Source organism: Echinops telfairi, unplaced genomic scaffold (assembly GCF_000313985.2).
Source record: "Echinops telfairi isolate 266 unplaced genomic scaffold, ASM31398v2 ScPeMD7_3;HRSCAF=10, whole genome shotgun sequence".
NCBI classification, from domain to species: domain Eukaryota; kingdom Metazoa; phylum Chordata; class Mammalia; order Afrosoricida; family Tenrecidae; genus Echinops; species Echinops telfairi.
In genome coordinates this window covers 59,395,568-59,412,706 of record NW_022103899.1, presented here as the reverse complement: position 1 = coordinate 59,412,706, position 17,139 = coordinate 59,395,568, and the positions used below count along the sequence as shown (strand labels likewise).

Below are 17,139 nucleotides of genomic sequence, written 5' to 3'. Positions count from 1 at the left end.
ATGTGTAAACATCTCAGTGTTGACAGGGGTCTCCACACCAGTGCTCCAGCACCCAGGGCTGCATTGGGGTAGGTCCATGTGACTTCTCCTCAGGGATATCTTGCAGAAAGTGAGCCTTGCAAGCTAAATCAGGGAACCGGCTAAGGCAACTGCACCCTTGTCCGACCATCAGAAAGCAAGAGATTTGAGAACTAGAAAGGCGAGGCTCACTGAGCCATTTATCTTCCGCCCTTCAATTTCCCCACATGTCTTTATCGGCCAGGTTGGCACAATAAACTAACTACCTCAGGAAAGAAGCCCAGAATTAGCAGAGAACTCCTCAAAGAAGGACAAAGTTGGGGGGCTTGCTTTACCTGACTTTAGCATCTATTATATAGCACAGTGGTCAAATCAGTGTGGTACTGATTTAATGACATATATTCAGACCAGTGGAAAAGAACTGAAACCCCAGAAATGAAATCAGCAGCATACAGACAACTGATCTTTGATAAAGGTCCAAGGAAATCAAATGGAGGCAGATGCCTCTTCAACAAATGGTTCTGGGGGAAAAAATTGGATATCTACCTGCAGGAAATTGAAGCAAGACCCTTACCACACTCCATGCACAAGAATAAATTCAAGGTGGATCACAGGCCTCAAGCTAAAACCCCAAACAATTAGGGTCATCAATGAGGGAATCAGGACAAACCTAAGAACCTTGGCTTAGGGTATACATAGGCTATTGGAAATAGAGAAAAACACAAACAAAGAGGAAGCACAGATTGACAAATGGGATCTACTGAAAATAGAACACCTGTGTACATCAAAAGATTTTCCAAGAGCAATGAATGTACAAATGCGCTTTACACAATTGATGTGTGTATGGATTGTGATAAGAGTTGTATGAGCCCCTAATAAAATGATTTTTAAAAAAAAGATTTTCCAAGAGAATAATAAGAAAGCTCACTGATGGGAAAACATATTTAGCAATGACACATCAGACAAAGGCCTTATTACTAAAATCTACAATACTCTGCTAGCCTATAGTAAGACAAAAATAATAATAACCTCTTGAGGAGATGGGCAAAAGACCTGACAGAATTTCACAAGGGTGGAAATCCAAATGGCCAACAAACACTAATGAATGTTCCCAATCATTAGTTATAAGGGAAATGCAAATTAAAACAACTATGAGATACCACCTAACACCCTCAAAGATAGCCCAATTCAAAAGAACAGAAAATACCAAGTGTTGGAGGGGATGTGGTGAGATAGGAACTCTCACCCACTGTTGGTGGTCCTGCAGGTTTGTGCAGCCACTATGGAAATTGATATGAAGATACCTAAAACAAATGCAAATTGAGCTACCATACGACCCCGCAATCCCCCAAGTGGCATATTCAGGGCATATATCCTGAAGAAGTAAGAAGCAGTCCATGACCACACATCTGTGTTCCAATGTTCGCTGCAGCACAGTTAACATGGCAAAAAATTGGAAACAGCCAAAATTTCCACCAACCGATGATTTAAAAACTCTGGCATATACATACAATGGAGTACTATGCATCCCTAAAAAGCAGTGGTGAACGCATGAAGCACATTGACACATGGGAAGATGTGGAGGAAATGATGCTAAGCAAAGTAACTCAAGCACAAGGACATGTATAACATGAGTCCAGCTAAGCTTAAAGGGCACAAAGAGTGTGGGGGAAAGCCACCACGTGCTAAATTCCTGTGGCAAGGTCCAGGCACCCTAGCAGGGGTTGGGCCCAACCCAGGGATGCATATGGCAGGCAATTAAAATGGAGGGAGAAAGGCGTAGGTGGGGAAGGAGAAAGTGAATAGTGGGGAAATAGGGCACTAACCCACAAAGGGGGTGGGTATTGTTCATGTCTCCACAGGAAATCAAGAAAGGGGCCAGACCTCAACCTGGGGCACCACGCCTCAAGGGCAACACACCGCATGAAGCAGCAAACTAACAAAAAGTGCTGCGGGGCCAGCCCCAGTCCCAGCTACATGTACCCCATCCCCAAAAGAATGCACTACAGAGGACAGGGCTGAAGAGACAGCCCGGGGAGAGGGGTGGGTCTGCCCAGACCATGCAGGAGCAGAGAGAGAGAGAGAACCGCAAGCTGGCCCACCAAGCCTCTAGGGAGACATTCCTGCTTGGAGCAGCCAATCCACAGAGAGGACCGCGGGGCTGGCCCCATGATGAGACATGACGCCCCCTCACTGACCCACAGGGCTACAGGGGACAGCCTCAAAGACAGAGTGGGAACTGCGCTCGGTCTGACCCACACACACTGGAGCCAAACAGGAAGGGAGTGCAGCAGAACAGCAAGGGGAGCAAAACAATGAAGTACCAGAGGAATCCGACAAACAGTCCTTGGAATCGGGGGCAGGACGTGGCACTTCACCAGCCCAGATTGGAAAACATTCAGCAGGGTCAGCAGACAGACCTTGTACTATTTATAGGGCTGGGTTTTCTTTTGTGGGTTTTTTTCTCTTTCTTTTCTCTTTTTCCCTATTTCTTTTTTTCACGTCTACCCATATAGGATGGGTAGGATAACTGATAACGAGGAGAAAACAATGGGGCCATTGGCTCTGTAGGGGATGTGGGAGGGGAGGAGGTGGAAGAAAGGGAGGAGGAAGCCAACAAACCCAGGGACAAGGGCACAATAAGAGATCTAAAATGGATGAGGTGAGCATGGAATACCTGGTGGGGCTGCAACAAGTGCAATGTAGCCCAAGAGAACGTACTGAGAGTCTAGTGAAGGTTGAACATGATAGTGGGACAGGAGGAACATAAAAATAAATAGAGGAAAGAAGTAGGAGGCAAAAGACATTTATGGAGGTATAAATTTAGGCATGCATATATGCAAATACATTAACATAAAGCAATATGGATATAGGTCTATGTATAGATATTTAGATGTTAAGCAGTAAGGTAGCAAACAGGCATTGGGTCTCTACTCAAGTGCTCCCTTAGATGCAAGAACACTTTGTTCTAATAACATAGCATTCTAGGATGCTCACCTTTCTGAAATGATCCCTGAAGACAAAATGGGTGCATAAGTATATGTGCTGAAGAAAGCTGATGGTGCCCAGCTATTAAAAGATATAGCATCTGGGGTCTTAAAGGCCTGAAGCTAAACAACCAGCCATCTAGCATGGAAGCAACAAAGCCCACATGGAAGAAGCACACCTGCCTGTGTGATCATGAGGTGTTGACGGGATAAGGTATCAGGCATCAGAAGACCCCAAACAAACAAATATATCAATACAAATGATGGGGGTAGGAGGGGAGACCCAAAGCCCATCTGTAGATAACTGAACATTCCGTCACAGAAGAGTCACAAGGAAAGAACGAGACAGCCAGGGTGCAGCACAGCACGGATGGAACACACACCATTCCTCTAGTTCTTTAATGCTCACACACACACACACACACACACACACACACACACACACACATAAACACTATCATGACCACAGTTCTATCTTACAAATCAGGCTAGTCTGCAGCATATACACTGGTACAGATCAGAGCTCTGGGCACATGGGATTCAGGGCAGATAAACCCCTCGGGGCAGGGAGGAAAAATGGAGAACTGACTACAACAAAGTATGACTCCGCCCACTCCCCAGGGGGATGAACAACAGTAATATGAGTGAAGGGAGACAGCAGGCAGTGTAAGACATTAAAATAATAATAATTTATAATTTATCAGGGATCCATGAGGGTGGGAGGGTGGAAGAGGGAGGGGAAAAAGAGGAGCTGATACCAAGGGCTTATACAGATAAAAAATATTTTGGAAGTGATGATGGCAACATATGTATAAATTTTCTTGATGCAATTGATGTATGGATTGATACAAGAGCTGTAAGAGCCCCCAAAAATGATTTATAAATGAATAATAATAATAAATAAAATAAATTCTAAGGCTAAGAACAAAATGACAAACAAAAAGAATGATGAAATGATACAACTGTAATGCACACCTTTTCTGGTTTTAAACCGCACAATAGTCCCTTGGTCTGTTGGAATGACTCCTTGGTCTATGTATATAGGCTCCTAATGAAGACAGTGAAGTATTCTGGAAAAGCCATTCTTCATAATGCCATCCATAATTTGTTAGGAATGCCTTTACATAGTCAATAAAACACAATTAAACCTTAAAAAATCTAAAACTGATTGTACTGATGATTGTACAACTCTTCTTGATGTGATTGAACTATGAAATTGTACAATATGTGAACTATATAGCAATAAAATTGTTGGGGGCTGGGGGGGACATGTACTATGAACTGGACCCATAATAGCAATGCTTTCTGATAAAGTCTTATAAACCCGATGTTGTGGTGAGTTGTCATCAAATCAATGCCCACCATTGGAGACCCCTTGGTAGAACTGAGCTCCACTGGATTTGCTTGGCTTTTGTCTTTATGGGAGGCATCCTGAGTGGTGTAAATGGTCAAGCGTTCAGCTACTAGGCAGAGGGATCACAGTTCAGAACCATATGTCCCACCATGCAGATCGCAGCCCAATGAGTAATCACTACACCAGGGCTTCCTGTTAATACTTAAATTAGAACAATAAAAGGGGCACGCAAAACAAGATTATGTTATATGTGAGAGTTGCACAAATGAATGTTAAAATAGGGTAGCCACCAGCCGCTCCATGGGGAGGAAGATGAGGCTTTCTACTCCCACAGAGAGTGACAGTCTCAGAAACCCACAGGGGTAGTTCTACTCTGTCCTCTAGGGTCGCTATGAGTCAAAATCAACTCGAGGGCAGTGAGTGATCTTATATCTGTGAGCCCTGGTGGCAGAGTGAGTTCGGCACTGAGCTGCTAAGCACAGGGTCAGTGGTTCAAAGCCCCCGTGTGGTGCTGAGGAAGATGAGGTGTTCCACACTTCCTATGATTTAAAGTCTTGGAAACCCAAGGGGGCAGTTCTATTCTGTCCTACAGGGTTTCCATGAGTTAGAATTGGTTCAACAGCAGTGCGTATATTTTGTTTTGTTTCATTCAGTACCTTGTGTCCCATAGGTTATGAAGCTCTCCTCTTAGTTTCTAACATCTCGATAAATAGCTACATCTGCTAATTATGATTCACACAGACATACATTTGTATCCCTTACTTTGCTTTCCCGGAGCATAGGGCTCCAGACTAAAATTGAATGGTCCTGTCAGTGCAGGTTACTTAAATTGGGGTTTTAATCCTTGCCTTTAGAAAAGTCTTGTCCAATATAGGAATTAGATTCCAGCAGAACGCATGGTCTCTAAAACCCAGAGGAAGCACTTCATGGCCCCTAATCATAAGCCGTTATTTGAAAAGGTTTATGCCCTGTATTTCTCTCTGTCTTCTGGCTCTTAGAAGGTTCAGTAGACTTTGCAATAGAGTCAAAGTCCCTCTGAACTCTCACTTGAAGTTGCACTTTGTCCTACTACAGACTCTGGTTATTATATAACATGCAGCGCTCAGGAACTGCATTAACTCTGGTGAGGACAGCATTGTGTTAAGGCCATAGTTCACCTGATCTTGTTTAAGCTGGGCATCAAAATCCTATAAAGTCAAGAAAGTTTCACACAAGACTGTCCCATTGTCTCAAACCACCCTAGGATACGCAGTATAGGAAATGGTCCAGTTGTAGTTGTTAGGGGCTATCTGGTCAGTTCTGAACTCATCATGTCCCTGTGTACAACAGATGAAACAAAGCCAGGTCCTGGGTCATCCTCAAAAATGTTGTTCTGTTCCTGCAAATGGTTTCAGTCGTCCTCCCTGTGGGGACTGCAGGAGGCCAGGAGGGGGATACAGTCTCAAACCCAGTCCATGCTTGAAACTGTGCAGACTGCTATACCCTGTATACTTATACCTATACTCTATTCCTGTACATGCACCCCTCTGATCAAGATGAATTCATCACTTAGGAGCACTAAAAGATCAACAACAAAAAGCATCCATTATTCTATATTTTTGAAAGTAATTTGTCTGTTTATTAAATGAAATACATGCAGAATACTTAGCCCCGCCACTGCAGTCCTAGGACACTACACTACCAAAATGTGGGTAAGAATTTGGGGTGGGTGGCGCCAATCACTAGACTCATGGATCACAATTTATGTATTTTCAAATTACATTAGTGTGACGGACATACGGCAGGTTGTTGGGTACAGCCTTGTTCATGAAGGGAGATAAAGGAAAGTCAATCCATGTGGACTAGATGAGGAACTAGCAGACAACCATGGTGCAGAATAGCGTACAATGATTCCAAAGAAGGTGCTGGACGTGTGTGTTAGGACAAATGAAAAGGTCCACTATTAAAAACTGCAGCCTGTCACTCCGGTGTACATTCCATATTAAAGAGAGCTACTTTGAGAAGTACGTTAACACAATTTGAGAGATTGGCATAAATGGATTCATTACACCAGCATAAAATGACAAGTAATTTAACAGATGTAATGACAAAATTTCATCCATAAAGGGATCCTGTTTATTCCCTGAGCCCACTCCTTCTTGATGGGCTAAAGAAGAGGTAGCTGACCTTGGGCAATGGCTTTGCCTCTTGACAGTTGATGCCTCCGGTGAAGATCATGTTGGGCATCACAGGTTTGGGATAGTCCAAAACAAAGTCAGAGCATAACAACCACACTGACGTGTGGCTGTACAGGTCAGAGACTGTGACTGGTGTTTGGAGAACCTCAGAAGCCATTTCTAAAACATCTTTGAAAGAATAGGGGCAGAACAAATGCTCCTCCAGATGATAGACTTGATTCCCTTACTCTCTCCAGGAAGGTCATGGTATCTGAGAATCCAAAGAGTCCTCTGGGCACGTAAGAAAGAGGACTGGGGCTCAGAGTGGCTTCTTCAAGATGATGACAAAACGTCCCCCGAGAGAAGATCACAGAGGGCAGGGAAAAGCATTTGGCAATAATTAAACCACAGAGATCAAAAGATCTGTAAACACGGCATCAAAAGAGCTCTCTGTTATGAACTCTACTAACCTCTTGTCCTTGAACAAACTCCTACAATCTGAAAAAAAAATTTTTTTCAAAACACCGTTGTTTGGGGTCATTAATAGAGAAAATAAATCCGAGTGCTGAATTTTCCATCGAGAATTGGCGAAAACCTTGAACTCATGATCCAGGTCCTCCAACATGTAAAGAGTCGAATACGTCTTTACTGTGAAGTTGAAGGCTGCGTCCAGGCGCCAGCTCACCTCCGGCATGACTATCACCAGCTCATGCCCTCTGTGGACGAGCTTCTCCACAACTGCTCGCAGGGTGAACCAGTGGCTTCCATCCATGGGTACCACCAGCAGCTTCCCAGCCGCGGCAAAGCCAGGAGTCAGCAGGAGGCATATAGCCAGAGGAAGGAAGCCTGTCCACATTGCAGGTGCTATGGGTAAGGGCTGCCCGGAGCCACTTCCTGCTGTGATTCTGAGCTGCTATGATACAGCCGGCAGTAGAAGTACAGGCGCAAACTCTGCCCCAAGGAGAGGGTGTGCTCCTTCACGCACCCAGCCATGTGACTTCACTGCCAATGAACTGATAATGGATGTGTGGGTAAGATTTCGTGAGATAACTGCCCTGTTTCTCCAACAAGAGTATCTTCTTATCTTTGCCTTGGGCAGAGTCATTCCCAGTAATAGAAGGGGAATTTCAGAAACCAAATTATTAAAACAACCCTTTGTGCAGGGGCTTCACTAAGGGGTGGAGCAGGGGGGAAGGGTGAGGGTGATATTGTCTTAAGGGATGACTGCCTCCAAAACAGCACTGTGTTTCAGCAGAAGTTGCTCAAAATTTCCTGAAGTAGGTAAAAATGAGCAATGGTGGTGGAGTTGATTAAAGTAATAACAAACAGCCCAGTGGGAGGAGCCAATCAAAGAGAGAAAGAGATGGCAGTTCACTTCCATGAAAAGGTCACTCCTGGAAACCCTATAGGGTAGCTGTCCTCTCTCTTATAGGGTCCCTATATGTTGGAGGAGCCTCAAGGGCAGTATTGGGTGGTGGTTGTTTAACATATTTAAAATATTTTTGTATCACCAGGCAATTGTACAATTAATTCCAAAAAATGGAAGTTGTTTAAAACAGGATGGTGGTGAGGTTTGTGGAATTTGAGGTACTTCTCTGTTGAAAAATGCATTAAATTCTAAAGGCCAACAAACATACCTGGAACTATTTATAAGTCTCTCTCTCTCTCTCTCTCTCTCTCTCTCTCTCTCTCTCTCTCTGTGTGTGTCGTTGGTTTGTTGTTGTTGTTAGCTGATTTTTTGTTTTCTTTTTTCTCTGCCTTGCTTTTGAGCTTATTATTATCTCTACATATCTATCTAGATAAGATAGGTGGGATAAATAATAGAAAACAATAGGATTAATAGGTTCCGAGGGTATATGGGAGAGGTGTAGGTTGGGGAATGGAAGTGGGTGTTAACAAACCCAAGGACTAGGGAACAGCAAGTGATCTAAAATTGATGGCAAGGAGGGCGTAGGATGCCTGGTAGGACTTGATCAAGGGCAATATAACCGAGAAGAATTACTGAAACCCGAATGAAGGCTGAACACTATAGTGTCTAGAGGAAAGTAAAAGGAAATAGAGGAAAGAACTAGGAGGCAAACTGCATTTATAGAGGGCAAAATACAAGCATGTACATATGTAAATATATTTATATATAAGGATAGGGAAATAGATCTATGCAACATATATTCACATGTTAAGCATTAAGGAAACAGACAGATTTTGGGCCACTACTCAAGTACTCCCTCAACACAAGAACACTTTGTTCTATTAACCTGGCATTCCGTGATTGCTCATCTTCCCAACATGATCACTGAAGACAAAATGGGTACATAGCAAATGTGGTAAAGAAAGCTTATGGTGCCTGGATATCAAAAGATACAGCATCTGGGGTCTTAAAGGCTTGAAGATAACAAGTGGCATCTATCTGAGAAGCAACAAAGCCCACATGGAAGAAGCACATCAGCCTGTGCATTCTATGGGATCAAGTATCAGGCATCAAAGACCCAGAACAAAACAATCATATCAATGTGAATGAGGGTGAGTGCAGAGTGAAGGCCCAAAGCCCATCTGTAGACAATTGGACATCCCCTTACAGAAGGGTCACAAGGAACAGACGAGCCAGTCAGGGTGCAGTCTAGCACCAATGAAACATGCAACTTTCCTCTAGTTCTTTAATGCCTCCCTCCCCGCCCCCGCGCACACACACACACTATCATGGTCCCAATTCTACCTTACAAATCCAGCTAGACCAGAGCATGTACACTGGTACAGATAAGAGCTGGAAACACAGGGAGCCCATGACAGATAAACCCCTCAGAACCAATAGTGAGAGTAGCTATACCAGGAGGGGAAGGGGAAGGTTGGGGGAGAAAGGGAGAACCAATCACAATGCTCTACATATAAACCCCTCCTTGGGGATTTGACAACAGAAAAGTGGGTGGAGGGAGACATTGGTCAGTATAAGACAAGAAAAACTAATAACAATTTATAAATTATCAAGGGTTCATGAAGGAGGAAGGGTGGGGGTGGGGAGGGGAAAATGAGGAGCTAACACCAAGGGCTCAAGTGGAAAGAAAATGTTTTGAAAATGATGGTGGCAGGATGGAAGAAGATGGTGTCCAGTTAGATTCACCCACCTGGAGTTCCTGCTGCCAAACCTGAAAATTGGGAGGTAAGGTGAAGAAGACTGGGAGGCGGAGTCTTAAAATTAGAATCAGGATACTAGGATCTGTCCTGAATCCTGCTTTTCAAAATTTTCACTCACAAAGCGAACTGAGAATGAACTGAATCATTCTAGGTTCGGTATGCTGGGCTCATGGGCTCTGGCCAACCAGCTCATGGGCTCTGGCCCTAGTTCGGCAGCGAGTAGCAATTCCCCCAGACTGACACCCAAAAGGGGTCATAATCCCAGACTCAATGAGAAACTCTGAAAGCTAGTCACAGGACCCCACATCAGAGTTCCCCGTACTGTTAGCTGACTTGAATTCATAGCCTGGGGGTCGGGGTCAGTGAGGGTATCCATAGATTTGGAGCAATTGAAAAGACGTCAGGAAATTTACCTGAGTCAGATCACGGTGTGGCAGAAAATAAGCAGGTAGCCAAATTCAGTTCCAGTTGGCCGAGAAGAAAACAACCTCTCTGATAAGCCAGAGCTCCTCTTCTGGGGGTCAGCATAACAGCCCCCAAATCAGGGCACCCCATAAGCGCAATATAAAAAAGAGAAAAAATATTTTCTCAGTAAAAACTGCAAATCCCAGGCTCCAAATTGTTTAACTCCAAGACAAACTGGTAGAACAAGCACTTTAACATACATTAGCACAATCAAGGATCCTGTGCTAAGGAATGTCAAAAGTTAGCTACCGATCCCAGAGGCTTTCAATATAACAAACTCCCCCTGGAGCAAGTCTCAGTTTCAGAATAACGATTCAATTCCAGCTGGCCAGGGGAAAAAACAACTGTGAGCTATTAGGGCATCAGTGGTCTTGGCACAAACTAGGGCAACTCTGCAAGCTCAACGCGGGTAGCTACTGTCTGCCTGCCCTCAGTGATCCTACACGCAGTTGGGAGGTCCTGCCTGTCCTCCACGTGACTGGGAGATCCCCTGCCTGCCTGCGTTCCTACATGTGGCTGGGGGAACGCCCCTGATCCCCTCTGCAGTACTGCATACAACAGAAGGCAGCTATACCAGTGAGCACCAGTGGTGTTCAACACCACTGCAGGAACCTTTCGCTGCCTGGCCTCTGCTGTGATCTTGCCTTCAAGGGTAATTCCGCCCAGCATCTATGGGACCCTACACCAAGGGGGCACACCACCCAATTACCTTGAGGCAGGGTTGGAACTCCTGGTAGAACGAGTCTTTTAACATACATACAGCTCCCACAGTCAGGCGATCAAGCCTCAGTTATGTCCTTACTTACTACTCTTTTTCTTCTCTCTTTATTCTCTCTCCCTTCTATCTTTCCCACCACAGCTGGTCTCAACGGGCCTAGTTTTGTTTTGTTTTATTCTCTCTTTTTATTTCTTTTTTCTTCTTTTTCCTCTTCTCTCCTTCTTTTTCCTTTCATACACCACTGCTGGCTTCCAGGCCACTACCCTCCACCTAGGGCAACTCCACCCAAACAGTAGGGGGAACTCTAGCCTGCCCTTTGTGGGAGGGCTGCACACCACATGAGGCAGCTGCAACAGCCCTTTACAGGGCTCCACGCTGCTGAGGAAACTTCAGTCTTGCCTCAACGGTGATCTTGCCGACTAGGGCAATTCCACCCAGCACCAATGAGACCCTGTACTAAAAGGGCACACCAGCCTGCCACCTTGGGGCAGGGCTTAAATCTCTCCAGCTCCACATTCAAGTGATCAGGGATCAGCTATTTCTTTACTCTTTTTTCTTTTTCTCTCTGTCCACCACAGTCAGTTTTAGTGAGCACAGTTGTGGGTTTTTCCCCTTCTTTCTCTTTCTTTTCTTTCTTTCTTCTCTCTCTCTCTCTCTCTTTTATCTTCTTTTCAGTTCCTCTCCCTCTCTCTCCTTCCACATGCCACTACTGGCTTCCAGCCCCCTACCCTCTGCCTAGGGCAACTCCACTCACCCAGTGGTGAGAGCTCCAACCTGCCCCCTGTGGCAGTGCTGCACACGTCACGAGGCAATGCTACATATGGCCGGGCATTGGGCTCAGCTCCTTATCTCTCTCTCCTTTTTCTTTCTTTTCTTTTTCTTTCCTTTTTTCTTCATTTTACTCTTTTTGTCTCTTCCCTCTTTCCCACCACAGTTTCAGAAGATTCCGTTTTTCTTTTTTGTTGTTTTCTTTTTAGATTCTTTTTAGTTTTTGTTTTGTCTTTACATTTTGTGTGTGTGTCAGTTTGGTTTTATGTTTGCTCTTGTCTTTGTTTTCTCCTTTCTCTCTTTTTCTTCTCATCTCTCTTTCCTTTCAGAAGCCACTACTGATCTCCAGGCCACTCCTCTCTGCCTAGGCCAACTCTGACCGCCCTGTTGGGGGGGCTCCCACCTGCACTTGTTGGCTTTACATGCAGCTGGGGAAATCACGCCCATCCTCCACCATACCCCCAAGTGGCTGGGGGAATCTCCCTTTCAAATGTCTGGGAGAACTCCAGCCTAAATCCCAAGGCCCTACAAGTGACTCGGGGAACTCCTGCCCATCATCTGTGGTGCTCCACGCTGCTGCAGGAGCATCCACCCAACCTTCACAGTGATCTCTCTGACTAGGGTAATTCTGCCTGCCAGCTACATTGCTCTACACCAAGGAGGGTTCACCCACACACCCTCTGAAGCACTCCAGTCACAGAGGGAAACACCACATGTCACCTGAGGTTCTCCAAGCCCTGTGAGACACATCAGTAGAGTTTACTGGGAGATCAGCCAGTGAAACGCCATCCTCATCGGCCCACAACCACCTGACCAGCGTCCCCTGAGAGGACTATCAAACTCACATTCCAAATAATGGAATACTGGTTTAGCTAGGGTAAGAATGAAACCACAGGAAGATACAGTGGTAGCCTGACCCGCCAGGGCAGTTACCTGCAGGTAGTTCATAGGAGCACTCATATGAGTCCCCCAAGAGAAATCCCAGTGACCTTTGACTCTGGAAGATGGCACCGAGCTCCTCTAAAACAACACGTAAACAGTAGCCAGCCCCAGTAACTTCAACGAAAAAGCAGGAGAAACAGAAGACAATGCCAGAAGAATCATGAACCTAACGATGTGCATAGAAGAAGCAGACATTGACCTGCCACAGAAACAAATCTTCAGAATGCTGCTTGGAGACATACAGGATATGAGGGAAGCAATACGGAAAAAGGATGAAATGATAGAGGAGATAAAGGCAATGCACCAAAGGGAGATACAAGACTTAAGGGATGAGATAACAAAATCCAGTGGCAAATGGACAGACTTTGCCAACAGACTTGAGGAGGCAGGGAATCGCACAGTGATCTAGAGGATAACCGAGCAGACCTCACAGGAAAATCAGTGAAATAAGACAATCAGAGAAACTGGAGAAAACCTGAGAGCCATGTCCGATGCTATGGAAAGGAACAATGTTAGACTAATTGGACAACCGGAACAAGACACAACAAAGAAGTCAACAGTGAAAATAATAAGGAAATTCTTAAAGGAAAACTCCCCCAGCTTAATAAATGAAAATCAGGCAAGCATTCAGGAGTCTGAAAGAACACCAATGAGACTGAATCCCAAGAAATCACCAAGACACATAATAGTTAAATTATCCAACTATGAGGACAAAGAGAAAATCATAAGAGCAGCTAGGGGAAAACAAATAGTTATTTATAAAAGTATCCAAATAAGAATATGTTCAGACTTATCAGTGGGCATGATGAAGAAGTGGAGGGGTTGGAGTAACATATTCCAAAAATTGAAGGAAAATAATGTAAACCCAAGAATATTATTCCCAGCGAAATTATCTATTAAGATAGGTGGAGAAGTAAGAGTCTTTCCAGACAAGGAAAAACTCAAAGAATGCATAAAAAGAAACCCAGCCCTACAAAAGATCCTTGCCAACCCAGTATGGGCAGAAGATCAACACTCACTGAGTGCAAATAAGAAACCATCATATAGAACAACTCCACCCAGGGGGTGACAAAGAGAAAATAGCCCCCAAGATAGCATTTGCTCAATAGTGGAAAGAAGGAAAGAATGAACCACACACACACAACACAAACTGATAAGATAGGTAGGTAGGAAAACATCCAACACAAAGGGTAAACAATGACATCACCGAGTCCAAAGATGGATGTAATAACACTGAATATCAATGGACTGAACTCAGGTGAGGTAGGTGGTTTATTGTGCCAACCTGGCTGATAAACACATGTGGGGTTAATTGAAGGGCGGAGGGATAAATGGCTCAGTGAGCCTTGCCTGTCTAGTTCTCAGGTCTCTTGCTCTTTGATGGTCAGGCCAGGGTGCAGCTGCCTTAGCCAGTTCCCTGATTCAGCTGGCAAGGCTCACTCCCTGTGAGACATCCCCGAGGAGAAGCTGCATGGACCTACCCCGATGCAGCCCTGGGTTCTGGAGCAGCTGTGTGGAGACCCCTGCCAGCGCTGAGATGCTTACACATTCACTGACTCAGCTTTCCTCCTGCAGTCAGCATCATTGCGTCTATTTTGTGAGATGGAGGAGGACTTTGTGGATTGGTGTCAGACATATGGGTTAATAGGTTCATGTTGGACTTGTGGGCTTGGGCAGCACTGGGTTGGGATGTTCTCTTGATGCACACTTAACCTTTATATAAAACTCTCTCTTATACATGAGTTTCTGTGGATTTGCTTCTCTAAAGTACCCAGACTAATACATCAGGCATAAAAAGGCAGAGGCTAAGAGACTGGCTTAGAAAACATAACCCATCAATCTGCTGCCTACGGGAGACACATCTCAAGTTTTCAGACAAAAACAGGTTGCGAAAGACCCAGTCCTGGGCTATTGGTAGGAGCTGGAGCCAAGAAAGCGCAGATAGTGCCTGCTGGTGGTAAGAATGGGCCAGAGAAATTGTCAGAACCAGGAGGCTGGTGCAAACAGCCTGTGTGTAATCTCTGAGCAGTAGCCCCCACTGGAGCATTTCACATCAGGCCCCTCCCCTAGACACCACCTGCAGCTCCTCCATCCATCCCTCTCCTTCTGTGCTGTGGATGCTGCACCAAGTGCCCAGGGTAGTGCCTGGCACATGCCATGGGCTCAGGAAATGTCTGTTGAATGAATGAGTCTCATGCTTCTGGGGAAAAGACAGGTTGAGAATTAAAGGCTGGAGAAAAATATACCAAGAAAATTTCAATGCAAAAGAGGCAGGGGTAGCAATCTTAATCTCTGACAAAATTGATCTCAAGGCACAAGCCATAAAAAGAGATGAGGAGGGGCATTATATAATGTTCAAGGGAACAGTAGACCAAGAACCAGTGAGCATAATAAATATACACACGCCCAACAAGAGACCTGTGAAATTTGTAAATCAAACACTCCAAAAGATAAAAAAAGAAATCACAGGCACAACAATTACAGTAGGTGATTTTAACACACTACTCTCTTAAAAAGAGAGATCACAGGGAAAGAAACTTAACAAGGAGGCTACAGAACTAAACAGCACAATTGGATAACTTGACCTAATAGATATTTTCAGAGTTTTCCACACAAACGAAAAAAAAAATCACATTTTTTTCAAGCCCACATGACACATACTTGAAGATAGACCAAATACTGGGGCACAAGTCGAACCTGAGTATATTCAAGCACATAGAGATTATACAGACTTCTCTCTCCAACCACTATTCTATAAGCCTGGAAAACAAAGGCAAACAATCGGAGGATGAATAACTCTCTATTGAAAAAGGAGTGAGTATTGGCCCAGATCAGAGATAAAAATCAAGAAGTTTCTAGAAACCAATGAGAATGAAAATATGACATACCAAAACCTTTGGGACACAGCAACGGCATTTATCAGAGGAAGGCTCATCGCAATACATGTGCACGTGAAAAAGAAGAGACTTACGGCTGATGTGCTGGCACAAAACTTACACCAATTAGAGCAGAGTCAACAGAACAATCCTACCAATAGCAAAAAGAAAGAAATAATAAAAATCAGAGCTGAGAGACAGGAGAGGGAAAACAAGAAAACTATGGGGAAAATTAATGTAGCTAAAAGTTTGTTCTTTGTAAGGTTTAACAGAATTGATTGACTGCTGGCAAACCTAACTAAAGAAAGGAAGGAACAAATTTCAATAGTGACATTACAATGGACCCTAATGAAATCAAAAGGATAATTACGCAGTACTATGAAGGTCTGTACTCTAAAAAATTCAATAAATTGGAAGATATGGACAAATACTTGGAAAAACAATCCCTCCCTACATGATCCCAGATGGATGTCAAGAACCTCAACAGACCGATAGCAATAGAAGAAATAGACAAGGTTATCAAGGGATTACCAACAAAAAATCCCCCAGGCCACATGGCTTCACAGGCGAATTCTACCAAGCATTCGGGGAAGAACTGATACCAATCCTACACAAACTCTTTCAGAACATAGAAAAAGACAGAAAACTCCCAAACTCTTTCTATGAAGCTAGTATACCTAAAGTGGGCAAGGATCTCACAATTGAGAACTACAGACCAATATCCCTAATGAACATTGATGCAAAAATCCTTACCAAAATCCTGGCCAATAGAATACAAAAGCATGTAAAATAACACTTCACCATGACCAAGTGGGATTCACACCAGGGATACCAGGATGGTTCAACATACAAAAGACCATTAATATTATTTGCCACAGTGACATGAAAAATTATAAGAACCATAAGATAATATCAATAGGTGCGGGAAAAGGCTTTTACAACATTCCAATATCCATTCCTGTCTAAGACACTCCAGAAGATAGAAATGGAAGCAAAATTCCTCAGTATTATACAAGCCAACAGCCAACGTGATAATCAATGGAGAAAAGATGAAAACAAGGATGCGCCTTGTCCCCACTCCTATTTACCATCATACTGGAGGTCCTAGCCAACAACATAAGACAAAGAAAAGACATCAAAGGTATTCGCCTGGGGAAGGAAGAGGTGAAACTATCATTATTCGCAGATGATATGATTTTATATATCAAAAATCCCCAAAACTCCACAAGTGGGAGGTTGGAAGCAATGGAGGAATATGGTAGAGTGGCAGGACACAAGATCAACAAACAGAAGTCTATTGGACTGCTATACATATCTGACAAGATTACAGAAGAGGCGATTTAAAAAGTGGTACTCTTGACAATATCCAAGCACAAATTGAAATATCTAGGGATATACCTGACTTAAAAAAAAAAAAAAGATTTGTACAAGGAAAACTACAAAACACTATTACAAGAAACCCAGAGTGACCTCAACAAATTGAAGAATATCCCATGCTCATGGATTGGAAGACTCAATATAGTAAAGATGTCAGTTCTGCCCAACGCACTATATAAATTTAATGCTATCCCAATACGAATACCATCATCCTTCTTCAAAGAAAGGGAAAACTGATTACCAACTTCATATGGAGAGGGAAGAAACCCCAAATTAGCAGAGAACTACTAAAGAAGAAGGACAAAGTGGGAGGGCTTGCTCTACCTGACTTTAGCACATATTATACAGC

General features: G+C 43.9%; 1 protein-coding gene and 1 pseudogene across 1 annotated transcript in view; both read right to left on the bottom strand.

Annotated features, from left to right (window-relative positions):
- The window catches only part of UGT1A6 (UDP glucuronosyltransferase family 1 member A6), a 95,885-nt gene that overhangs the window by 70,854 nt on the left and 7,892 nt on the right, over positions 1 to 17,139 (bottom strand). The gene's annotated exons all lie outside the window — the stretch shown is intronic.
- The window catches only part of LOC115871117, a 15,600-nt pseudogene continuing 4,935 nt past the window's right edge, over positions 6,475 to 17,139 (bottom strand).